Here is a 27,424-nt window from a genome sequence, read left to right on the forward strand (position 1 = left end):
CACAGGAAGAACTGTGTGGTTTAACATCAAGAAAGGTGATTGTTAAGGGTGTATCCTTTCCCCCGTCCTTATTCATCTGTAGAGTAAATAATCCCACAAGCTGGAGTCTGAGAAGAATGTGGAGGAGGAAGGCTTATTAACAATCTTCAATTTGCAAACGACACACACTCCCTTGCTGAAAGTGAGGCGGACGTGAGGCACTTGTCCACGGAGATCAAAGACTGCAGCCTTCAGCATGTGGGACAGCTGTGTGGGGGAGGGCTCTGTGTGACCTCTTCTGGCTTCCCTGTTGTCATGAGGCAGACAGGTCGGACATACCCCATCCTCCATGTTTGTTTGTTTGTTTTTACCCATTTCGACACAAACCGTTGTTCCCATGATGCTTTTATGCTGAGTGTGGCAATTCCATGCGATAGCCACACAGAACTCAAAGACAATGCTCATTACTGAGGGTACTCATTAGGGCCGTTAACAGGGTACCACAAGTAAGGATCAGTAAATAGGAAGGATATTCTCTACGCATTATATCCCATTGGTCCACAACAATACCTCGCCTCAGCCAGTAGTTGAGCCTCTCTCTAGTTCCTAGTCTCTTAGCCACGGTTCTCTTGGCATCTATCTCTGTGTGCCAGGATGTCTCCCCACTGCTCTGCTTCACACTCTCAGAGTGGCCCTCTGTTCGGTTTCGTGTGCTCCTTGTCTTGGCCTCTGGTCTCTGGCTGGCTCCGATGCTCTGTCGCATGCTCTGTGCCGCAGGCTCTGGTTTCCACCACACCAGACAAAGATTGTGAATGTGCTCCCTTGCTGTCTTCTTCGGACGGTCCTGCGACTTCTCTCTGTGTTCCTGCTTCTGAGATGGCGCATTCTTCTGGGGTAGTGGGGTTTTTAGTCTTTGAGCAGAACATACCCCCAGGGAAACAAAAGAAGGTGACTTGAGTCATGTCCTCTACTAAGGTGGAGACTGAGAACATATCCCATCTTAATCCTGTAACAGAGAACTCCTCCAAAATGGGATGATATGCACTGGGAGGAAATGGTTTTACCACCACAGATACTGTATGTTGTTGTTGTTAGGTGTCCTTGAGTCGGCTCCCACCCATAGCGACCCTAACACACAAGAGGATGAAACACTCCACAGTCCTGGGCCATCCTGGCCTGTCTGGTCTCCTCCGAAATAAAGCCCAGAATTTACAATACATCACAAAAAGGATTACGGCTAGACCAGCCACACAAATGGACTCCATCTCAATACAGATTGCAACTCAATGTAAACACGGAACCCAAACCCTCACAACTGGATCCATACACAGCATCACGGTAAATGGAGAAAAAAACTGAAATAAAGGTTTGTGTTTTGCTAGGAGACACAACCAATACTCATGGAGGCAGGAGGCAAGGTGTCAACGGACATATTGCACTGGGCAAATGTGTGGCCCCAGACCTCTTTAAAGCACTGCAGAGCAAAGATGTCATATTGTGACTGGAGGTGCACCTGACTCACGCCGTGGTGTTTTCAAAAGACTCATATCTAGGTAACAGCTGGCTATGAATAAGGAAGACCTTTTCTAACCCAACAATGCATTAGACATGGAGAATTGAGTCATCTCAACGATCGCATTGGCAAAGAGGATTGAAAGGACTGTGGACTGCCAGGCCAAACATATCTGTCACGGAAGAAGTACAGCCAGAATATTCCTTGGAAGGATGACCTCATGCACTTTGGATATGTTATCCGGAAGGAGCAGCTCCTGGCAAAGGGCACCATGCTTCAAAAGCTGGAGGCTCAGTGAGAAAATTGGATTCTGTTGACAAGTTGGATCGGCACCGTGGCTGCTGCGATGGGCTCAGACATCTCATCAATGGTGGGGATGACGCAGTGCCAGGCGGTGCTTAGTTCTGCTGTACACGGGGAACCAATTCAAGGGTACCTAATAACAGCAGTAAGCTGACGAAGCTGGAGAATCCAGTCCGATTCAAGAAGGTGCTAGGTCATTAGCATCAGAGGATGTAGGAGATGGTTCCACTTTTCAGCAAGATGTGTTATTGACTTAATATAGTGGAAATGTACCAAGGTCGGTCCTGGGGTCAAGTTTAACACTGGTAATGATGCCTGGAATTATGGGTCCTTCTGACTCATCAGGCCTCATTAATAGGTAATATAAATGTAAATTTCCCTAGCTTCCCTTATACATCCATGTGGTTGGTCAATTGCTTTGTGGCTTCACAACAGTGAGTGTAGCCAATATCGTTGTAGACAGTATCAACAAAGCATCATTACTCACGATCCCCATAGCACACACTCAGAAACTACCCGTGAGCGAGTGAATTAGGATGAAGATGGAGAAATGGAAAGACTCATTGAGTACAACCCGGAGATGCACATTCTATCCAAAACAGGATTCAGTTGGTTTCTGCGGAATGCAGGACCATCTTCCCTGCCGCAACCAGTTATTGGATAGCCCCAGATGATCACCATGTTCCGATATTCCAGCTCTCATCAGGGTATCCTAGAGTTTCTTGAGGGGGTGGGGGGTGTCTAGGAGATGCAATGAACCAGTGTAGCCTGTGAGGTAATCACATACATGCTCTTTACTAGGGCTTCCGGCCGTGTTGGGGTGGTTTGTGTGGTCTGGGGGCTCCTTTGAATAGCACGGGCCCTGGGCTGGTTTCTCTCCAACAGCGTCACCGTGGACAAGCATACTGCTGTCTTTTGATGTGGGGGAGTGGAGTAGAGGGATGTGCGATGACCTCAGAGGTCAAGCACAAACACCAAAATTCATGCTGGAATGAAGCATCGTCGTTCCTGCTGCTAGTCATCCTGCTTGCCGTTCATTTCTGCAGATTAAAAGTGGACAGGCAGCGGCTCCCAAGAAAACTGTCCTTTTGGTTCAGGGCCCCAGGGAAGCACTTTGATGCAGTCTATTTCTTGTGCATGTCCTCTCTTCATGACAAATAGCCTTTCAGGCAGCTTGCAAGACTAGACATGGGCAGATGTGTCCACAGAGCAAGAACCTGGGTGAGTAACTGGGCCGGGCAGTGGGAGTAGGTGAGGGAAGGGGCTGGAGGACAGGGAGAGGCTCCAGAGGCAAAGGAAATGTCAAGTCCTTACATAACCTTTGGCTATTGTTTTGTGTCCGTCCCGGAAGGCAGAGATCATTCCCTCACTCTTCCTCCTGTTGCTGACATCGTCCCCACCCCCTTCTCCCAGCACACACAGTTTCATCTGACTCACTGCCCTGTTTTTATAACCTTGATCAAATCACGTCGTTTCTAACAACCTCGGTTTATTTAGAAAGCCATAAAAGAAAACACCAGATCCACCGTAGAGTTGATTCTGACTCATAGCACATCCATTGGACATGGCCAAGTCAGAGGGTCAAGCCTGTATGCGAGGCTGTCTGCTGCCTTGGAGAAGCACTGTCTAGATAGGGGTGTTATGAGTCAAACTTAAATGATGGCAGTGGGTTGGGTTTTTTTATTTCCTTGTCACGATGACAAGGAAATGCCATGGCTTCTTGGCGAGGAGGATCCTGGCAGGGCTAGAACCGCCAACCTGTCGGTTAGCAGGCAAGAGTTTAACTGCTGCTCCGGGTCTCTAACTACTGTGCCGTTCTGTCATCTGATGGTGGTGGAGTAAGTAGATCCTCAAGACACTATTCTCTCTTCCTGACAGGTTAACTCTTTCAGCTCTGCAGTTCTCTCTTTAGCTTGTCCCGGCAGTTCCAAAGTCTTACGATGATGATGTTTATTGTATTGCTTTCGCTACGAACTTCAGAGTTAATTACCAATGTAGTATCATCAATAAATATTTACGGAGAACTTTTCCTCATTGGGGAATTTACAAGAGGGAAAAGCACACATACATACACAGAGGACTCTAAGAAGGCTATGGTTGGGCTCAATTGGGAAGTTTAAAATCTTTTTTTTTAATCCTGCTTTTAAATCGGTGTCTAACACAATTCTGGGAAAGACTAAGCAATGACTAGACGCCCGTCAGTGAGCTGAGGTGAGCTCTTCAATAAATGTTTGTGGTTATTTCCAGTGAAATGCAGCCTGTGAAGCCCTGAAACTGAGCTCATATCAGGGAGTGCAGAAATGGCCCACACCCATAGAGGAAGACAGCAGTGTGGAGTCAGCAATAGGATGCCCATGTAGGGCTCTTTTCTATGTTCTGTCTGTGGGCCTGCCAGTTAGCATTACAAATATATAACGGCTTCTCTTGTCAGGGGAATTTTTATTTTGCAAAAAGAAACGGAAAGCTGAATCTGGCAGAGAGTGGTCAGGTTTTGGGAAATGGTTCTCTCTTATGATAGAGCTTCCTCCCTGGGAAAGAGAGCCTGGTATTGTGAGGGACAGAGTCATGTGTGTGAAACTGTGAGTGTATCTCCTCAGAGGTTGGCACTGTCATCCAGATCCCCCAAACCAAGGTCACTGCCATTGAGCCAGTGCAAAGTGACCCTAAAGGACAGAGTGAATTTCCTCTATTGACTTCCAAACACCTTTTTAAAAAATCATATTATTGGAGGCTCCTACAGCTTTTATCACAATCCATTCACCCATCCATTGTGTCAGGCACATGTGTACATATGTTGCCATCATCATTTTCCACACATTTTATTTCTACGTGCGCCCTTGGTCTTAGCTCATTTTTATAGGAGCAGTAAGCCTCGTCTTTCTCCCTCAGAGCAGCTGATGGGTTCAAACTGCAGACCTTTCAGTTAGCAGCCCAGCACCCCGGAGTCATCTGGATGTAGGATGGCTTTCCTTACATCATTCACTGGAGCGTCTTCTGGCAGCCTCTCTTGTTCCCCTTTGCTCGCAGCCTGCTTGCACATGAGCCACGTTTTCAGCGGCCTCCCTTGTGTAATCGAATGAGATCACACGAAGCAGACCTCACGCATGAAGGCCATCGTTCCACAGAGGGACGTAGGCACTCCAGTCAACATGCTCTCTTTATAAAGGCATCCTTGCAAACAGCAGGTCACTGATGACCAAAAAAGAATTCTGCCTACTTAGAATTCTCCGCAGGAAGTATTTTCGATACTGTTTTGGGTTCAGGAAAGAAAAAAAAGAGGGACCCTGTGAAGGTTACTTAAGTGCCTAGTGAAACCGCAAATGCAAACGGTTTGAATCCTGTTCTCTCACACAGAGAGGTCTTATGTGAACACAATCTTATTTTCATGTTACTTTCTGGGAACCTCTCCAAGGCCCGGTGAATTGCCAGCTTTCTTGCTGACCTTTAGTTCCTGGACTGCTCCCATGAGGAACTTGACCTTGGAATGGCAGAGAAGAGGGGGAGAGCTTCCAATTTGAAGTGGGACAGGGGCAAACGCTTCATATTCTTTGCTTGCTCACTGACCAGAGCTTATGGGTTCTCCTGTGCTGAGACTCTTAGGGCCTCTGAGGTCAGAGAAACTGGGGAGTAAAGGTGTACCCCACCTTCCACTGGACACCAAACTCCTCCTGTAACTTCAGGTGGTTGCAGCTGAGGTAGGGACCCTAACCCACGATGGATTCCCAATTTGTAGGAGAACTTCTTTAGGGTCCCTATCCTTTTTTTGACTTGACCAATGAGGCATTCAACTAGTCACCGGTTAGTGGAGAGAAACCTTAAACAACAAAGCCACGGTCATCTAGTCGATGCTGACTCAGAGCGATCTTAGAGGATAGAGTGAAACGGCCCCTGTGGATTTTCGATTCTACCCATCTTTATGGGAGCAGACAGCCTCCTCTTTCTGCCGTGGAACTTCTGAGGGGTTCAGTCTGTGCATCCTGTGCTTAGCATCCCAACAGGTAGCATCAGTCCATGTCAGTGGGTGCTTGGGGCTTGTGTGTACTGAGAGGTGACTCAGGGTCCTTTGTGTAACTCCTACTAAGCACCGGGGCCCACAGGCAGACAAGCGATTAGGGAAGAGTGGCCGCTCCCATTTCTCCTGGCAAGAGCTCCTTGATTCCATACTCACCGGCACATGGGCTTAAAAGGGTTTTGCCTTTAAAGCAGATACTGTGACTTAACAATGAGTGTCTTCATTTCCGCGCCTCAATGGGGATCTAATTAGAGCAACGGCATTACCACGCAGCTCTAAAAGAATTCCAGTGTGAAGCAAAGCCATCAGTGTTGGAGCGGGCCTTTGAAGCCAGGCTGTGGCTTCCTTGCATATTGAACATTTCTTTTAAAAAAATAAAATAAAATACAAAGCTCACGGGTTCCAGTACTAGCATTCACGGCCCTCAGGAATCCGGAGAACTGCTTGTGTGTAAGACAGACGAGCAAAGACTTCGGAGTCCTAAGTCCCGTGAGACTGATACTGAGAAAGGCACCCGCCTTGACAGAGTCTCCGGTTCCCTACCTGAAAGGTTATCACCTGAAAATGATACCCATCGTAAGGGGCTGTGATGAAGATTAAATACAACCATTGGACAGGTTGGAGAGTTGTAAGGAACATAGGCATTGGACACATTGGACAGCAGAAATTAAGGCATTTTCTTCTCTTGGTATATTTTGAAAATGTTATATTTTTAAGATGGAGAAGGAGAAGGAGAAGAAGAAGAAAATGATGATCATACACCAGCTCTCTTTTGGTTTTAGAAAGGACCCAAGAGCTGTACCCTGGGCCATTGTGAGTCTGTGTCGGTTAGTTTGCACATGTATGTACGAAGGTTTTTTGGGTTCCCTTCCTTACGGAAAGAGAAACACAGAGTTGTTGAGGCCTATACTTGTGTAGGATCAAGAACACCTTGGGGGAGAAGGGGAGGAACAGCTGCTGTGAAAGTTCGAGCAGACAACTCAGAGAGAACTCCTTACCCCTTGGATATGTAGAATGCCAAGTGGAGACAGTTGAGTGCCTTTCTTGCAAGAAAAGGCTGAAGAACACGAGCCATGGAAGCAGACAGACCCTGACTCAGATTTTACCTTGTCTTCCTAGCTCTACGAGTCGGGAAAGCTGAATGGATTTATCATGAGAATTTAATTTAAAAACAAACAATAATCCTCGCCACTGGTACAAGGCATTGTATTTTAACGTTTTAGAAACCTTTTCTCTAGATTCTGTTTGAGAACAAACACACTGCCCTGTATGAAGGGGCTTCAAGATTTCCATGGGCAAATTGCATTATCTTTCAATTCCATTATCACTCAGTTCAATTTATTTCCCCATGAGCTTTTTCACAGCTCCCTTGTAAGCACAGTTCACGTGGGTCCAAGTTGTCTGAGCAAAGGTTCCTCGGTGGATTAACTGTTGTAGTTCCCATTTTTAAGGCCTTTGCTATCACACTCTTGAGGTATGTAAGAGGCGGGTCAGTTCAGAATCAGCAGCCCTTTGTGCAAAGATGTTGATCCGGTTACAATATACATGGCGTGTCTCGATCTTGAGCTTGTAAATGCTCCGGAACTGTGGCTGCCTTGGTCTGACTCTCAGACAGCTACTGAGATATTCAGGATGGATCCGAACCAACGCGAGACTCTTTAAGGGAGCTTGTTGTGGCACATTACCTATTTACTGACTAAAAAGCACAATACGCCCTTTGGACTCTGAGCGGACCCTGGTCACGTTGGGTTTCGATGCTGGAAGCCTTGGTGTTTGTGGTGTTGATGATTACTCTTGCTCGAATCCTCTTTCTGCCCAAATCCCTTGGATTTCAATGAGTGGCTGTCAGCTGAGTTGGGGTTAGATATTCATTAAATTCTTCAGTTACCTAGAGAAAGACTGGGGTGGGGTCATTTCTTTCTTTGGAAATAGTTAAGACGTTGTATTTTACTGAGGGATTCCACCCATGGACTTGAGGGAGAGGGGTAATTCCTGGCCTAGGAATTCCCCAGGTGGATTTAGGAAATAATAGAAGATCTGGGTGGCAAAAAGGGGTTAAGTGATCAACCACGAGCTTACACTTTCGCAGTTTGAATCCAGTCAGAGTTATCTTGGAAGGCAGCCTTGACACCCCTCCGGAGCACTTCTACTCTGCACACAGGGGCTGCCGTATATCGGAAACCATCTTATGGCAGCAGCACCATAACAACAGCACACTTAGGAAATATCCACGACCTACAATGAGCCTTGGTGTTCTACTGAGTTATATGTGGGGGTCAACAGTTCGAAACCACCAGCTTCTCCATGGGAGAAAGACAAGGCTATCTCCTCCTATAAAGATGGAAAGTCTTAGAAACCCAGAGGGGGAGTTCTACCCGGTCCTGTAGGGTTGGTATGAGTCATAATTGACTCAACAACAGCGAGTTTTGAAGCAGAGATTTCTGTGATTGGGGCCAGCCAGGAGGAATGCTTTCTTCTCTTTACTTCCTTCAAAGAAGATCCAGTCTAGCCCGACGTTGGCCTCTACTTGGCCTCTAGCTTGAGTGGCCTCTGACTGGCCATCAATATGGCATACCCAAGAGCCAAGGAGAAACTTTGTGTTCATTGGCATTGCGTCTCTCAGCGACCCCCCACCCCCTCATTGATGCATGCGCTCAAATCCATGGCTGCGGGGTAAAAGCACTGAGCTTGAGAGGGCGCACCCAGACTCTTCTTCTAACTGTGATGGTCTTGGGGAAAGGATCAAACTTTTCGGACTCTAATATCCTAACATGAGAATGCAATAATGGTCCCTAGGTGAAACCAGTGGTTTGCATTTCTTCTTTAACCTAGAAGCTGGTGGTCCAAGTGCACTCAGGTACACTGGAAGAAACGCCTACTCTTGGAGAGATTACAGCCAATGGAACAAGGCTAACTACAACATCAGTAGTTCAAAATTATCAGCCACTCCATGGGAAAGATGAGGCTTTCTATTCCCACCAACAGGTACAATGTCAGAAACGCAAAGGGGCAGTGCCACCCAACCCTATAGGGTCGCTATGAGTTGGAATTGACTTGATGGCTGTGAGTTTGGTATTGGAGCTAGACTGGTACCCCTGTGGTCAATGCCCATCTGCTAAGCAGAAGGTTATTGGTTTGAGCTCACCCGCCACGCTGCAAGAGGATGATGTAGTTTGCTTCTATAAAGATTTACAACCTTGAGCACTCTTCTCAGGCTGTTCCACTGAGTCAGAGTCAAAGCCACAGCGATGAGTCGAGTTGTTCATTTAATCAGTCTCAAGCATAATCTCCCCTCACCTCCTCCAGTGTTGATGTCAGTGTGTTTAGGGCCTTGAGGCACATGTTACACAGGACGAGTAGGTAAAACCTGTGGATCCATCCCTCAGGCAGCAGAGTGAATTGTGGGTAAATCTGGTCAATGACTTGGACTACCATGACACCCTTCTTCCTTTTCAAAATCACCCTTGTCACACGCATTATCTATAAACATACACTGGATACAGGCCAGGCAGACACTTAATATTTTACAGGACTTTATATCTACACAGAAATCCATCAGTTCTCTGTAATTTTCCATGGCATTCCTCGGAAGTAATGACAGGTTTATCCAAAATGACCCCAGGGTTTGTGTCTGGGTCAGACTCCACTTTGGACTCAACTTTTGTATCGAGTTAACTGCCAAGACTTCTGAAAATCCCTGCCACAAGTCTCACTGGAGGGAAGTCATTCTGTTTCATAAATAATTGACAAAAAATGTAAATCGTCACCTTTTCTAATATATGACTTAACTCCTTCCCTAAAAGGAATGTGAACCAATAAGCCTTATCCATCTAGTGCAGTGGTTCTCAACCTTCCTAATGCCGCAGCCCTTTAAGACAGTTCCTCATGTTGTAGTGACCCCCCAACCATAAAACTATTTCCATTGCTACTTCATCGCCGTTATTTTGCTTCAGTTATGAAAAGGGGTTGCGATCCACAGGTTGAGAACCGCTGATCTAGAAGAGTCAGGAGCCATCATAAGTGTATGTGCATGTGACCATGTGACCACAATTTTGTTATTAGAGGGATTATATTCAAGACTGCAGAATCATGTTCATTAAAAGTAATATTTCCAGAATGTACGGACTTGGAGGAGAAAAAGAAAGCGAGGTTCCTGTGATAATCATTTAATAACTTTTTCTCTCCTTCAAAGATGTTCTAAGAGCTTATCCTATGCTTACTGAATCTTCCTACACATCTCTGGTCATAGGGGACACGCTCTCCAAAGCCACAAGCTGCTGTGTCGGAGGTGAGACCAGGTGCCAGGTTTGTATATCAGTCTTGCTGAGGTTTGAGCTAGGAGGACCTTCTGGCATGAAATCCCTGCATAGGATACAAGTGACCACAGACAGGAGAGATGATTTGGGCTATAGATTCTGAGTCAAATGCCTCCTACTTTGATCTTTTCTTTATTCTATACGGAGACTTAACCAGACACGGCTGTAGTGGTCCCCATCAAAGGTAGGAAACAGCCTTGTATCAGTAAATGATTGACCTGCTCACTCGCTGTGATAAGCTTAGGTAAACAGGCTTGACTCCGCTCCAGCAATTTCAAGACTTTAACTCTCTAGGCTCCACTGAGGAAAACACACACACAGCCTCCTGAGAGATGCCCCCCCCCCCCACAGCCCTCTGAGGGGGCACTGCCCACTCCATTTTATGTAAACTGTCCTTTCTGGTAGAACTTGAAAGTGGATTCAATCAAACAAATTTTGGAACAAAGCCATGCTTGTGAAACTATCAATAATATGACAACTTCAAAATACACTCACTGTCACCCTGTCCGTCCATAGCCGAGTAGAACTGTCCCTGTGGATTTCCAACGCTATGGGTATGTACAAGAGCAGACATTCCCTGCTAACGACGGGCGAGTGATTTCATATAACAAAAGCAAACACCTCCCAGATTTCTGAAACATGAAGAACAGCAGCAACAACCATTTCCAGACAAGAAAGAGAAGGAAGAAAAATGCAACCCACTTTCTAGAACAAATGATCGCATTCTCCAGAGATGGTCCCACCTCTAGCGCATCGCCTCAGTAGACATCAGCAAGAACGCCCTGGTTAGAAAGCCTTGCAGAGCGCTTCTTTGGGGATCAGGAGTGACCAGGAAGATCACCTACCGTGAGGGCTGCTTTTGAATGCAGATTCTTCTTTCAACCTCAGCCAGGGTGCAGCAATGAGGACCCACACTCTTCCAGTCTCCACCGAAGAATTTGAGACGTTGAGAAGAAATGTCCACGTACACTCTATTGCTCTGGAATCCCGAAAGCGAGGTGTTCCCCTCTGTTTCTGCTCATTGGCACCGCCTTGCTTGCCGCCAGCTCTGTGGACAGATGTGAAGGAGGGAGTGCGTGCTGGTCTCAGCTGCCTGGTCTGGCCAATCATTTACACACCAGGCCAGGTGGTTAGTCCTGCTCAAGCCGGACCACAGGAATGAGTGATACAATCAGCGCGCAGCGCCTAGGTCAGACAGCAAGGTCCCAAAGCCTGTGGAGCAAGTTGTTGAGAAATATTTCACCCCTTCATATTTTAGCCACCTCAGGATCAGAAGGGAATTTGAAGGCCAAATCGCCCATTTAGTAGAGGATAGAGTTTCTCCTACTGAGTTTGTCTGGTGAGAACCTTCTGAGCAGTTCCTTGAACATAGATGGTTGCCCTGTATTGAGGGAACACTATATGCCATACGTTTTCCACAGAGTACCAAGTGTCCTCCTGCTAATAGTGGGATGCTTGCCTCCACGGTGGATGAGGGAGCAGACACTCAAAGGCACAGTGGCCACATTGCTAGTGGTTGTTTCATCCAGGGCCTGAGCTCAGGTCTGCTTCAGCATCAGTGCTAGAGCCAATGTCTTTTACATAGTCCGCTGTGCAGTAGACCGACTAATGTATCCCAATGCCGCCAAACGTCCATGTTCTCATCTCAGATCCTGCGAATATATCGATTTAAGTGCTCCAAGCCCATTTGAACCAGTTCAGGTATGTCCCATGAAAAATTAGAATAGATCCACTTTTTAAAAAATTGGATAACCTAGAACAATAGTAAAAATAAGTGTATTGGAAGAATGATGGGCTGAAGCCTGGATTGGGAGACTCTGGGAGATGTAGTAAGCCCTTTCAGGAGCCTCATGCAGGACACTGGATTATTGTCTACACTGTGGTGAGCAGCTCACACCCAACTGGCGGCTGTCTTGGAGTGGGACACCACCGATTCTGACTCTGCTGAAAGGATAGTGGGCAAGAGATTTGCTTGCTGTACCACATGTACACAGCCCTTTATCTCTAAGAAGGAGATAGTGTCTCGCAGGGCTTCAACCTTCCCTGTTCCACTTCTCATTCTGTTTTACCCAGTTTAACAAACGTGGGTCTGTTTCTGGTTTGATTTAAGGACTCTGCAGGTGTAACTCTCTTGGGGCTATTAAGATGAGGTTATCTCAGTGACGTAGACGGGTCCTTGTAAGAGGTCAGTGTTAGGGAAGGAGATGTGAATCCAAGGACGACTGAAGAGATTGTGTCTCTGGCTTTGAAGGTGGAAGAAGCGGCATGTAACCAAGTGGTGCAGGCGACCAGCAGATGCTAAGGGAGGTGAGTAAATGAGTTCTTCCTGAAGTCTTCAATAGAAACACGTTCGCTAGCCTCTCTACATGTCTGACCTGCAGAACTGCACAGTAATAAGGCATTTGTGTTTTTAAAGACACTAGGTTAGTGGTGATTGTTCTAGCTGCAAGAGGCAACCATACCCATTCTCTCAGAGATGTTCTTTGTGAGTGAGTTCGCCATCTCACTCAGCAGTCAATTCCATATAAGAACATACCTTTTTTTTTTTCTTTTGTAAACCAAAATTTATCTTCTTGCAATAGCCCTAGTTTGACCTTGCAGTATATATAGGGCACTCAGGGAGGCAGGTGGGCAGCATCAGCGAAAGAAAACAAAACCCACTGGGATAAGAATCAGACACTGGGGCCTTAGATCCAGTTCTGCTTTGGGCAAGTTCGTTCTCTCTGCCTTTGTTTTGTCTCCTGTGACATTCACAATGAACATGGATGTCATCAGTGTATCCCACAGCTAACCTAACGTGACTCTAAAATCTGAGCCACGCAACCCACTGAAAACGCCTGGAAGTACGTTTTGGTTATCTCTTCCGCACGCAAGCAACCTCCCCTGCTTCTCAAGTGACACGGATGTCGGGTCCTTCAATCCCCTGGCTCCCCTTCTTTGCGAAGACCTCCACTTCCTGATGGTGGCACCGGCCTGCCAGCTGGCCTGCTTCCTCTGGCTCTGCAGCCTCGCCCCTTGCTAGGTCCCACCTACCCAATAGGACCCTTTGGTGTCCCAGCGTCCTTCAAGGAGCCTTGGTGACAGAGGGGTTCCTAATCTCACAGCAGCGGTTCTCAACCTGTGGGTCGTTCGACCCCCAAAGGGGGTCGCCTAAAATCATCAGAAAACACATAAATATTTCACAATAGATGATTATATTGTTGTGTGATTAATCACTATGCTGTAATTATGCTTAATTATGCTCAATTTGTAACAATGAAGATGCATCCTGCATATCAGATATTTACATGATGATTCATCACAGTAGTACAATGACAGTGATGAAGTAGCAACGAAAATAATTGTATGGTTGGGGGGGGGTGTAACCACACCATGAGGAGCTGTATTAAAGGGTCACGGCATTAGGGACGTTGAGAACCACTGGCTTAGAGTCTCAGCTGTCTGAATCCGCCCCACGGGAGGAAGATGAGGCAGTCTGCAGCCATGAAGTTGACAGCCTTGGAAACCCAAAGGGACAATTCCTCCCTGTCCAACAGGGTCACTATGCCTTTGGCTCAACTTGCTGGCAGGGGGATGATGAGAGTTGCTAGTTCCGTCTATCCTGACTCATGGCAGCCGCATGTGGACTGATCCAAGGGGCTGCCCAGCTGAAGACCTCTTGGCAGCAGACTGCCAGCCTGTCTTCTGAGAGGCCTCCAGATGGGTTCCAAGTGCCAGCCTGTCAGCTAGCTGTCGACACGGAACCGGTGTGGGCCACCCCGCCATCTTGATTCCTTCTTTTGTATCTCTCTCAATAGGGAGCACCCTCGATCTATAGTGGGCAGATCTAAATCTGAGTCAAGTTGTGTGTGTTATTTGGAAGAACCAAGCTATTGTGAGTCTAAATTAGCCGTCTCTTGCTTAACCACATTCAACGATAACACATTCTCACAGGCACTTGATAGACACTGGTGTATAACAACGGCAATGGTTTATAACTTTTTAGGCTCCTACAAAGAGGTCCTGCCAAAAAACTGGAATCATCCCCCCACCCCCTCAAGGTTGTTTCCCAAACAACCTTCAAAGTACTTTCTATTGCACGTAATACATTTGTCAAATCTGTGATTGCGTTCTTGGAAACATTATTCAAACTCATCGGTTTGGATGGCTGACAGCAGCTCCCTCGTTTTTTCTTCAGCTCTTCTATGCCAGCAAATCGCTGTCCTTCCATGGCCCTTTGCATTAGGGAAAAAAAACGAAGTCACACAGAGTGAGGTCAGAGGAGTAAAGCACGTGGGGCCAGAGAGGCATGCTGTTTTTTGCCAAAACCTGGCACACTGAGATGGCTGCATTAGCAGGTGCATTGCCATGGTGGCAAACCAGTCCCATCTGCCACCAATCAGGTCTTTTTGGTCACACTGTTAGGCAATTGTCTCAGCACTTCTAAATAGGACACTTGATTAACAGTCTGGCCTGGTGGAATGAACTCCAAATACACTAAAAGTTGGCATTTTCATCTGTTTGGGAAGTTGACGGACGTCCAGAATGAGGTTTGTCATCAATCGACATTTCACCTTTTTTGAAATCAGAAAACCACTCGTACACTTGAGTTTTTCACATAGCGCCATCCTTGTAAACTCTGTTCAACATGACAACGGTTTCCGTGGCGTTTTCTCCAAGCAGGAAACAAAATGTTACAGCTACATGCTGTTCTCTGAAATTGGCCATCAAAAAAAATCAGGTTTGAGCTAAACTGCTTTCATGAAAAAAACTCACTGTGACCAGAGAGAACCTTCCCTGGAGACACCACTGGGTGCACTAACTCAGAGCAGGTTGCTTGATGCTTGCTTAGTGGGGGAAAATACGTCCTATGAAAGCTCCACCCAGCGGAACTATTTCTGTTTTTTTGGCGGGGTGGGGTGGGGGGTGTAACTTCTCATAGACCACTTTGAGACTCTGCTGAAAGCTATGTATCCTTTACCAGAACAGGTGCAAATGCATCTAAGATTTGGTGACACTTAGAGAGGTTCCAACCACCTGGAGTGGCTCATGGGCCCCTCTGAGCAGTGAGCTCTATGCTCCCAAGGCTGGGGGGCTAGGGGCTTGGGATGGCCTTACCAATAGAACAAAGTTTCCTTGCAGATCCTTGTACATTTCTCTGATGCTCTAGAAAGGAGACCTTCTGGGCCGGGATTCAGCCAACCGCCCAGTGGAGATCAAGGCAGGGACATCTTCAGGCCAGAAAGCTGTTAAGTTCTCAGGTTAAACAAAGAACAGCTTTCAATGACAGCCCTTTGCAACCAGAACCCTGATTCATGGGCTTTCCCCCACAGGGCAAAGCCTCTTCTGTCGACACTCAGGCCCTTAGACTCCAGGCATCTGCTTGCCTCAGGCATCTCTCAATTGTCTGATTCTGCTGGGCAGAGGCTGACATTTCGGTGCCCTCCCCACCCTCCTGCTAGCCCCAAACACTGTCCAGCTGTGAAAACACCCAGCCTGACTAGAGCGTTTTGTTTCACTGGCTTGTGTCCAAGCCCTGCTGGGGGAAGTGGAGGCACATGGGCTCTGGCCACTGACACTCCCTTGCAGCCTCCCACCCACCCCTTGGAGCAGGAAAAGTGAAGAAGAATAACACTCCTTCAGTCCTGGGGAGCAGATTCACACAGGGGTAAACAAAGGGGCACACTGCTGAGCAGAAAAATTTCCTTTGGAAGGAAAATGAAAATCCAGGATGCTAATGCATCACAGAGAAGGGATTGCTTTCAAAGCTAAAGAAAGGGGCTTGGCTCTCCACAATTCTCCCCTCCCCCATTTACCGGGGAGCTAAGAGATCCTTTCTTCACCCCTCCCCCATTTACTGGGGGGCTGGGGGCTTAGAGCCTTTCTTCCCGTAAATTGAATTGCTCTCCAGAACATGGAGAGGTGATCCAAACACTACTTACAAGGAACACATAAAAAGGTCCCCTGAGAACGAAAGGTTATTATTTTTTTAATCCTGAATAGCAGGCTACTTATATATTTAATCGAGAGTGTATTCTATCTAGGCTACTTCTTCAAAAAGGCACAACTAGAAGGATCATGCACTTGGGCCCTTCCTACACTGAAGCCAAAGTTACTGCTACTGAGTCACATCTTACTCAGAGCAGCCCTGTGGAGGTTTCCCAAGGATGATGGGAACTGTGTTCGGTCGCTCATGCATCAGTCTCTACTTTTTCTTTTAGTTCTACTATTTGTTGCAATGGCTACATAGCCCTCACAAGCAGTAGTGATGAGGAAAGGGGTTATTTAGGATGTTAGCAGTGAGCAGTGCTCAGGACACAGCTGTGCCTGGACACGTGTTCCAGAGTTCCCTTAGGGCTGCTAACACATGTGCAAAGGGTTTGCCACTTCGCTGTTTCTCCTTACTCGAAGGCAGTCCACTCCAACTGTGGATCAGCAAACCCAGCTCCCTAACTTCAGTGCTCAGAGGTATCCCACTCCGGGAAGCTTCCACACGGAGACCCCCAGCTCCAGCTTTAGGGTTAGCAAATCCAGCTCCCCCAGTTAAGGGCCCAGAGGAACCCAATTCCACGAGTCAACCTCCAGCTCCTAAGCGCTCTGCGTTCCTTGCTCTGTGGGCTGGGAAAAAATCCACCCTTCACCTTCATGCTCTGGCTCCTGGTTCTGCTGCTGCTCCTCCGAAGTCACGCTGGCTTCTGGGTCCAGGAGGTTCACGGCGCAGGCAGGCATTTGAGGTTCTAGGGGATGCGCTTCATCTCAGGCTTTTGCTTGGTTCATCGTAAGATTCCCTCTCCTATACTCAGAGGGCTCATTTTATATGCAGCAGGATGGCAAACAGTGCATCCCGTTAACAATCACCAATGAATCCGATCGGTGTCTCCCCTGCCTTCTGACCCTGACCTATGCCGGAAAAGGTCATTTGGAGGGAGTTACAGAGACTCTGGCTAGAAGAGTCACATTAGCTAATCCACTGCACCTGCAGCAACGGAGCGCCTCATGGTTCTCCAGAGTCGCTGGTGGATTTGAACCGCTGACCGTGTGGTTAGTGGCTCCATGCTTACCAGACAGTGCCACCAGAGCTCCTTCCTAACGGATTCTAACAACCTTGAATAACATATGTTGAAAGGAATCCTTCTATCGCCGTTGGAAATACAGGACTACTAGTTACAGAGAGGAGGTAACTACAAAATAAACACAATGTGATCAAACGACCGGTAAATAAAAACCAAGTGCTATTGTGCTTGTGCTTTCTGGCAGCAAAGAAAGGGTTGAGAAGTCTCTTCATTAAGCTAAGACTGCACTAAAGAGAAGACCTGTGTGATGACTGGGTTTTCCGGTCAACTTGGTGCACCTGTAAGAAGATATGGGTGGAGTCCAATCTATTAATCAAGTCAGAGCATAATGACATCTCTTTGGGGGGTGTGGCCTATTCATAGGAGATTAGGGGGAGAACTGGTCTCTCGTTCTGCTTGATTGGCTTTTGTATCTTTTGCCATTGGGTGTGCTGATCCTGGGGGCTGTGAGTGTCCTGCTCTGTTCTTGCTGATCTTGGGTCCACGAACCTCTGCAACCATGGGCCTGTGATCTCCCAGCATCCTGCTTCCCCGGTTTGCCACTCTGTAACTATGGAGGGGTCTCCAGCTAGCATCCAACCCACGGACTTGTGTTAGGCTGGGCTTGGCTGCTTCCTTGATATCATTTTTTCCCTTGATATAAAGTTAATTCTTATACATTTGAATATCCCTGGTTTGTCTTCTATTGCTAATCCAGCCTAACACAAGTTGCTACCCAGTTCATGTTTTAAATGCTAGTTAAAGATGAGGTCATCTTCCACTCCAGACTCTTGCGACAAGAATCCAGCCCTTCTGAATAATGCATGTTAGCTGATCAGACCACAGTAATTCATAGGGCTTTCAGTGGCTGACAGATGATGGCTGTGTTTGAGGTGCACTGATGAGAAATCAAGCCTGGGTCTCCTGCATAAACAGAACCAAACTCACTGCCATTGAGTTGATACCAACTCATAGCGACCCCTATAGGACAGGGTAGAACTGCTCCTGTGGGTTTCTAAGACGGTAATTCTTCACAAGAGTTGAAAGCTCCGTCTTTCCCCCATGGAGCTATCGGTGGATTTGAACTGCTGACCTGGCAATTAGCAGCCCAAAGTCTCCCACATGGAAGGCAACAATTCTCTTACTGAATCACAATTGCTCCTATGTCTAATATATGCTATTAAGTATTTACTATGAATTCCCAGGCTCTGTGCTAAAATGCTTTCCATGCATGTGTTTATTTGGTCTCCTCAATAACTCTTCACACTAGGTATTAATAGTTCCCTATGCTATATGCTTAGAAATGTCCACCATCACACAATCAGGATGTAATGCAGTCGGGACAGACAGCTAGATCTGTGGGTCAATGGAGTTCCTATTGCTAGTTTAGGCACCAAAAACAAATTGTATAACCTACTTGTAACATGAAGTAACCTGTGATGCTATATTAAAGTCTACATGTAATCTAATACTTCTATTATTATCGAGGCAATAAATCTATGACAGTCATATTCAGAAATTGGAGCAGGCCCATAGCCCCTCTGCAGTTATCCCCTGCAGGTTATGTTGCGTATGCGTGGACTCAGCCCTATCTACATCATGCCACTCATTATCAGAAACCAGATGAGAATGATTGAAAGTGGTGTTTATCAAAGCCAACTAGACGACAGACAGCAGGGTAGGTTTACTAAACAATATCTAAACATACAAGTGGAAAGTTCTGAGTCTAGGGTCTTAAGTTGCCAGTCTAATCACTCTTAGTCACCTGCTATAACAGCCAATGATATGGATTAAATGATTACTTAGAATCAGTTTGAGGTCTTATATTTCTGCTACATACATACAAAGGGCTTGCATCTTAACCCATCTATTTTTGGAGGGCACAGGACCAAAAAGAGCAATTCCCTGATATTAAGTAGCTTTTGATATTCTTTTCTTGATATCATCCCACAGACCATCGGTGTGTGGGGTGACATCAAGAACATTAGACCAAAAAGAAGCAAAAGGCCATTAAAAGGACGTGAAGGAAGTCAGAAGAGACTTTGAAACTTGTTCCCGAGTATGGAATAGCTAGAGCGAACAGAAGACTGAAGCAAGAGAACTAAAAAGAAAAATTTCAATGAGCTGTTTGACTAGACAAAGTATAATGAAACGTGCAAGGGCTTACACTTATAAAGTCAAAAGGGAAGCACATCACACTGAAAGAATTGAAGAAAAAAAGTCAACACTCGAGTTACAATATTGATGGATGCTATAGGCAAAATATGAATGATTCAGGAAGCATAAAAATGTGATCGAAGGAGTTCACAAAACCACTGTGTCAAAAAGTAATGGTCAACATTCAATCCCTTCAAGAGACAGCATACAATCAAGAACTGATGGTACTGAAGGGGAAATCCAAGCTGTACTGAAGGCACTGTGGTTAAGTGCCATTGAGTTAGTTCTGACCCATAGCAACCCTGTGCACACCAGAACGGAACATTGCCCAGTCCTGCACCACCCTCACAATTGGTCCTATGCCTGAGCGCACGGAAGGCACTCACAGTGGAAAAAGTTTCCAGGAATCAACAAAATACCAATCAAAATGTGTCAACAAGCTGTTGACATTCTGGAACACTTACTGGTCTATGCTAAGAAATTTGGAAAACAGCTACTGGCCACAGAGATCCATATTTGTTTCATTTCAAAGAAGAGGATCCAAAAGAATGTGGAACCAATCCATCAGTATCATTAATACCGCACCCAAGTAAAATGTTGCTAGTGATCATTCAAGAAGATTTAGAAGAGGATGTGGCATCAGGGATCCTGTTTCTGATGTCAGATGGATCTTGGCTGAAATCAGAGACTATCAGCAAGATGTTCACTTGTGCTTTGTTGACTATTCACAAAGGATCATAACACACCACTGATAGCATTGTGAATGGGAATTCCAGAGAACTCCATTGTGCTTATGTCGATCCAGTACACGGACCAAGAGGAAGTCATGTGAACAGAAGAAGAGAATACTGCATGGTTTAAAATCAGCACAGATGTGTGTTAGGGTTGTATCATTTCAGTATACTTACTCAATTTGTATGCTGAGCAAATAATCCCAGACACTGGACCATATGAAGAACATGGCATCTACATTGGAGGAAAGATCCCTTAACAATCATGACGTGGGGGGAATGCCAACCCCCAACAACTAATCGCAGACTGGATAGGTGCAATTGTGCGGTATATATATATATATATATATATATATATATATATATATATATATATATAAAATAAAGTCAGAGAGCATGAGAGATAAAAGAGAGATTGAAATAATGGAGTCAGACACATTTCATAGTAGCATGCTCACCTCAGCCCCGCTGGAGGTCCAGGTGGAGATGGGAGACCAGATGGCAGGAGAGAGGGGGAGGGGAAGGAGGTCAAGGGGGAAAGGGAACAGGGGAGAGATGACCGGAGAGGAGAGGGAACTGATGAGAGGCCAAGAGGGGAGTCCAAGAGAGCTCTTTATTGCTAACCCAGGCATATATACCTTTGGGTGGGGGCATGCAAGCCCCCAAATTGCAGGTAAAGGCATACATCACAGGAAGGGATTGCACGATAGGTTATACAGCAATGAGAGGGGGACAATCTACGGATATACACACAATAGGAAAGAGGGATTGGGAGTATCCATGACACAAGATGAGCAGATCCTAGATTCAGGATGGCAGCCTAATTTTGGATGTCACTGAGCCGGTTTGACATGTTGTCTGGATCTCCATAGAAACCATTATCAGTAGGGTGTAAACCCCACCTACAGGAACCAAGCTAATGTTCTCAAGCCTTTAGGGAGAAGTAGCCCATTGTCCTTAACAGCAGGGCATAAGTCTACTTGTGGTGGGACCAGACAGTAGTCTAGGAGCTGACTGCCTTCAGGGAGGTAACTTGACAATCATTTACCATTTGCTGCAAGCAGTGTTCTAAGTCTAACATATTTTGGGGAGACAACTTGGGGGAAATCTTTCTGTTTAGCACACCATGATACACAGATGACACATTGTGCTTGAAGAAACTCAAGAGGTCTTGAATCACTGGCTGATGAAGACGCAAAACTGTAGCCTTCAGTATGGGTTCCCGCTTAAGGAAAAGAAAACCACGTTCATTACAATTAGATCAATAAATAACATCACGGCCCATCGAGAAAAGATTGAAGTTGTTCACCAGGGTTTCGTTTTGCTTGGATCCATAATCAGTGCCTCGTGAAAGAATGAGGCATTGCATTGTGCACACTTGCTACACAAGAATTCTTTAAAGTGTTGAAGAACAAGGATATCATTTTGAGGACTAAGGCGTCTGGGACCCCAGCCATAGTATGTTCAATTGTCTACTATGCATGTGAAAGTGGAACACTGAATAAGAAAGACCACAGAAAAGTATGCATTTGAATGATGGAGGTACCAGTGGACTGGTACCAGATATTGTAGGTACCAGTGGACTGCCTGAACAAATAGATCTGTCTTGCAAGAACTAGAACTAGCACACTCTTTAGAAGCGAGGGTGATGAATTGGTCTCATTACTTTGGACATGTTATCAAGAAAGACCAGTTCCCGAAAAGGGACATCATGCTTGGTTGCAGCCATACATTGACAGGGGACTGCCAGGGAGTTCAGGCCAAATTCAGAAGAGGAGATGGAACAAGGGATATCATTGCTGATGTCCGATGGATCTTGGCTCACAGCAGAGAACACCAGAAAGATGTTTACTTGTGTTTCGTTGACTGTGCAGAGGCATTTGACTGTGTGGACCGTAATAAATTGTGGATAACCTTGGGTATAAGGGGAATTTCAAAACACCTCATTGTGCTCATTTGGAACTTGTATGAATCCAAGGTACCATGGTACTCCCGGAACCAAGCTATGGCATTCTTCATTTCAGCATATGCATGGGAACACTGGACAGTGAATACGGAAGAGGCTGTAGAAGAATCGCTCCATTTGAATTGTGGTGCTGGGGAAGAATATTGAAAGTATCATGGACTGCTAAGAGGGCAAACCGACTTAGCTTGGAATAAGTAAGGCCAGAGTGCTTCTTAGAGGCCAGGACGGCAAGGCTGTGTCTTACATACGGTGGGCTTATTGTCAGGAGAGCCCCGTCCTTGGGAAAGGACATCATACTTGGTTAAGTGGACAAGTGCAAGAAACAGGAAGAGAGAAACAGTAGCAGCTGACTCAGGAGAAGCTATGGCAGACTTCCAGGCCCACAGGGCAAGAAAGCAAGGGGTCACTAAGCGTTGGAAAGGTCTTGATGGTACCTAACAAAAACCATCAAGGAGCATAGATATTATCCTACAGAAAATTAGGAATGAGGTACCTGTTAGACTCTTCATGACCAATGGAAACCATAAGATGCCTCTACTTACTATTTGTATACCCAACATATAATATTTGCATTCTTCAATATCTGGGCACTTGGCCATCACTCAGAGGGACTTGGGATGGAGACAGTGATCAGGTGAGAATGAGGAGGTGTCCCCCAAACCCAGAAGATGTAGTGCATCTTTCCCTCCCCCCTAGGTGAGCTTCATGCAACTCACTCTGAGTCAGTGTACTCAGTGGCATTGCCTGGGAATGTTCTATGTCGTCACAGTGAATTTTTTCGTGAAAGCAGTTTAGCTCAAGCCTCGTGTTTTTGTGATGACCAATTGAAGAGAACAGCATGCAGCTGTGAAATTTCGTTTCCTGCTCGGGAAAAATGCTGCAGAAACTGTTCTGATGTTGAACACAGCTTACAAGGACAGTGTTATGGGGAAAACCTAGTGTAGGAATGGTTTTCTCATTTCAAAAAAGGTGAAATGTCATTTGATGGCAAAGCTCATTCTGGACGTCCATCAACTTCCCCAATGTTGACTTGTGCATTGGAGTTTGTTCCACTGGGTCAGACTGTTAATCAAGCTTTCTATTTAAAGGTTCTCAAAAGACTGCATAACAGCGTGCAATCAAAAAGGCCTGATTTGTGGCAGATGGGATTAGTTTTGCCACCATAACAATGCACTTGATCACACAGCCATCTCAGTGTGCCAGGATTTCACAAAAACAGCATGCCTCTCTTGTCCACGCACCTGACTCACCTGACCTCCCTGCATGCGACTTTTTGTTTCTGCAAATGAAGAAGGACATGAAAGGACAATGATTTGATGACATAGAAGAGGTGAAGAAAAAAAACAAGGGAGGTCTGTCAGCCATCCAACCAGATGACTTTGAACAATGTTTCCAAGAACGGAATCGCAGATTTGACCAATGTATTAAGTGTAACAGAGAGTACTTTGAAGATGATACGGTTCTTTTGTAAACAGATTTAAATACATAGCTTTGAAAAAGAAATTCCGTTTAGTATGTGGGTAAGACCCAGGATGTGGGTATGTGGGTAAGACCCAGTCTGAGCTGAGTGACCCTAACGGAAGTGCCAAGGAGGAGGCATGGCCAAGCACGGATCTTTATACTCCTCACCGTGGGGATGGCTCAGAGCGTTAGCTGATTCCCAAGTGTGCTGGCCATGGCTGAGAGAGTCCTCCTCCATCAGCATGTAGTAAGGGCTCACAGCTCCTTTTAAAATGTTTCTGTCATGAAGGAAACACACAGGGTAGATGACAAAATCGACAAGTGGAACCGACCGAAAAGAAGACATTTATGTGCATCGAAAGGCTTCATCCGAAAGAGTATAAAGAGAATCCAGGGAGTGGGGACATTTTTCTGACGATCGCACAATGCACAAAGGATTGCTTCATAAAATCTATTAAAAAAAACAATGAAATACCTCAAGGAAAACACGAGTAACCCAATTTTAATAAGTCAGAGAAAGGCATGAACAAACTGGTCACCACGGATGACCTCCAAATGACTAACAAACATATGAAGAAATGGGCACCTCCCTAGTCATTCAGGATGCCAGTCAACACAATGTGATAGCATCTTACACAGACAACGGCCGCCAACTCCCCAGAGCAAAGCAACACTCCCCAAAAAACCCATAAAACAAAAAACCAGAAAATAACCTAAGCTAGGGAGGCAGTGGAGAAACAATAACCTTCATACACTGCTTGTGAGACTCCGCGGATATGCGCAATCAGTGTGGAAAGGGACCGGTACTACCGCAAACATCTGGGAGTAGGAATTCCATGTGACCCAGCACCCCTCTGCTGGGCACGGATACGAGAGAAGAATCACAACACGAACAGTCATATGCACACCCATGTCCACTGTGACTCTGTTCACAACAGTAAGAAGATGGAATCAAGCTACATGCCCACTGAAGAACGGATACAGAAACTCTGGTACACACACACACACACACACACACACACACACAATGCAATACTAAAAAAACATCGCTAAGAAACATCTACACCACGAAGCCCCTCGTGGGATGGGTGGTTCTAGAGGACACGATGCTGAGTGAAATCAGCCAATCACAACGGTACACATAGTACATGAAACTAGTTATAAAGGGAAAAAAAATAAAAGATAAAGGCTCTCGGACCAAACCTAACAGACTTTGGAGATTGCTAAGTAGGGGCTGGGGGGATGGAGGGAGAGAACAAAAGGGAGGGAACCTAAAACAGTGAGCTTGTCCATGGACCAGTGGTAACTGGAAGGCAGGGATCCAGGAGGGAGGGAGAAACAAGGCGGGGGTGCAGGGTAAACTATTGGGGAGTTTGTTTAGCAGTTTAAACTGTTGAATACAAAGTTGGTGATCTGACATGTAACACCCCTCCCCACTCAATTTACAATAAAAATTGTTATAAAAAGTCTTGGGGTGAGGACTGTGTAGTATGGCAGGGACCAGATCAAATCCAGGGATGCACATGGTAGACAACTGGGGAGGAGGTGGGGAAAAGGAAAAAAAAAGGATGAAAATAAGGAAAAATGGGTAGCGGGGGCATGGGGCCATAATTCACCCAAGGGAAAGGTATTGTTTATATCTCCACAGGGAAAGAGGGACCAGACTTCAACCCAGTGGCTCAAGGTGTGAATACAACATTCCGGTGTGGAGTAGGGAACCAGTGGAGAGGTCTGGGGGGCTGGCCCCAGTACCAAATACTAATTGGACGCCTGCCCCTCCCCCCAGAAGAATTTATTTCAAAGGACGGCATTGAATCTGCAGCTCCGGGAGAGGGACATATCTGATCAGAGCACACGGGAGCAGATGAAGGAAGTGTAGGAGAGAGTGGAGCACATCCTGGCCCACCAGGACTTGAGGACGATGACCCCAATTGGAGCAGCCAGTCCACAAAGAGGACCACATGGCCAGCCCCACTATGAGACATGACATCCCTCACAGACCCATGGTCCTGCGGGGGCCAGCACCGGAGACACAGTGTGGGAATTGCACCTGACCTGATCCCACCACACCGAGGCAAAGCACTGGGGGAGTGCAGCGGAACAGCAAGGGAATGGAGCTTCAAGATCCCCAGGGAATGCTGAAGGTGGACTTTGGGGCCAGGGCGTGGTGCCCCAACAGACTGCACTGGGAAACACTCCTAAAGGCCAACAAACGATCCCTGAACTAACTACAAGCTTTTCTTTCTTGTGTTTTGTTTTGTTCTTTGTCAGTGGTTTGTTGTTATTGTTTTGTTGTATATTGTTGCTTGGTTTTGCTCTGTCTTGTTTTTGCGCATGTTATTATCTCCGCAGGTCTGTCTAAATAAGATAGGCTGGATGAACAATCTGGAGGAAAAACAACGGGACTTACAGTTCTGGGGGGAAATGGGATAGGCGGAGGTGAGGGGTAAGGAAGTGGTGTTGACAAACCCAGGGACAAGGGAACAACAAGTGATCCAAATTGGTGGTGAGGTGGTATGGGAAGCTTGGTAGGGCATGATCAAGGGTAATGTAACCAAGAGGAATTGCTGAAACCTGGTCGGGACTGAGCAAGATGGTGGGACAGGAGGAAAGTCAAAGGAAATAGAGGAAAGAGCTTGGAGGCAAAGGGCATTTATAGAGGTCTAGATAAAGACATGTACATATGCAAATATATAAGATGGGGAAATAGATCTATGTGTATATATTTATAGGTTTAGTATTAAGGTAGCAGAATGACATTGGACCTCCACTCAAGTACACCCTCAATGCAAGAATACTTTCTTCTATTAATTTGGCATTCTATGATGCTCACCCTCCCGACACAACCACTGAAGACAAAGTGGGTGAATAAGCAAATGTGGTGAAGAAATCTGATGGTGCCTGGCTATTGAAAGAGATAGTGTCTGGGGTTTTAAAGGCTTAAAGACAAACAAGCGGCCATCTGGCTCAGAAGCAACAAAGCCCACATGGAAGAACACACCTGTGTGATCATGAGGTTCCAGGGATCAGTTATCAGGCATCAAGGAACAAAAAATCATATCATTGGGTGCACACCTCCATGATACGATCGCTGAGGACAAATGGGTGCATAAGCAAATGCGGTGAAGGAAGCTGATGGTGCCCAGCTATCAAAAGATATAGTGTCTGGGGTCTTAAAGGCTTGAAGGTAAACAAGCGGCCATCTAGCTCAGAAGCAACAAAGCCCACATGGAAGCAGCACACCAGCCTGTGTGATCAAGAGGTGTCTAAGGGATCAGGAATAAGGCATCATGAGAACAAAACAATCTTACCATAGTGAATGACGGGGGAAGTGCAGAGTGGAGATCCAAAGCCCATTTGTCGGCCACTGGGTGCAATGTAGCACCAATGAAGAATACAGCTTTCCTCTAGTTCCTAAATGCTTCCTCCCCACCCACCCCCACCCCCACTATCATGATCCGAATTCTACCTTGCAAGTCTAGACCAGAGGTTGTACACTGGTGCATATAGGAGCTAGAGGCACAGGGAATCCAGGGCAGATGATACCTTCAGGACCAGGGGTATGAGTTGCGATACTGGGAGGGTAGAGGGAAAGTGGGTTGGAAAGAGGGAACCGATTACAAGGATCTACATGTGACCTCCTCCCAGGGGTACGGACAACAGAAAAGGGGGGGGGGTTGAAGGAAGACATTGTACAGGGCAAGATATGACAAAATAATAATTTATAAATTATCAAGGGCTCATGAGGGAGGGGGAAAAAAGAGGACCTGATGCCAAGGGCTTAAGTGGAGAGCAAATGCTTTGAAAATGATGAGGGCAATGAATGTACAAATGTGCTTTACACAACTGATGTACGTATGGATTGTGATAAGAGTTGTATAACCCCTAATAAAACATTTTTTTAAAGTCATTGCATTGCTAAGCCTCTAACTTTTACATATAAAGTTAGACGATA

General features: G+C 46.1%; 1 long non-coding RNA gene across 1 annotated transcript; it reads left to right on the forward strand.

The window, feature by feature from the left end:
* Nucleotides 1-3,418: 3,418 nt before the first annotated feature.
* On the forward strand, nt 3,419-26,916 carry LOC142441511 (uncharacterized). The gene is made up of 2 exons (XR_012782906.1): nt 3,419-3,633; nt 25,118-26,916. It is a non-coding gene; the product is annotated as an uncharacterized LOC142441511 (long non-coding RNA).
* Nucleotides 26,917-27,424: the final 508 nt, after the last annotated feature.

Source organism: Tenrec ecaudatus, chromosome 2, assembly GCF_050624435.1.
Source record: "Tenrec ecaudatus isolate mTenEca1 chromosome 2, mTenEca1.hap1, whole genome shotgun sequence".
NCBI lineage: Eukaryota > Metazoa > Chordata > Mammalia > Afrosoricida > Tenrecidae > Tenrec > Tenrec ecaudatus.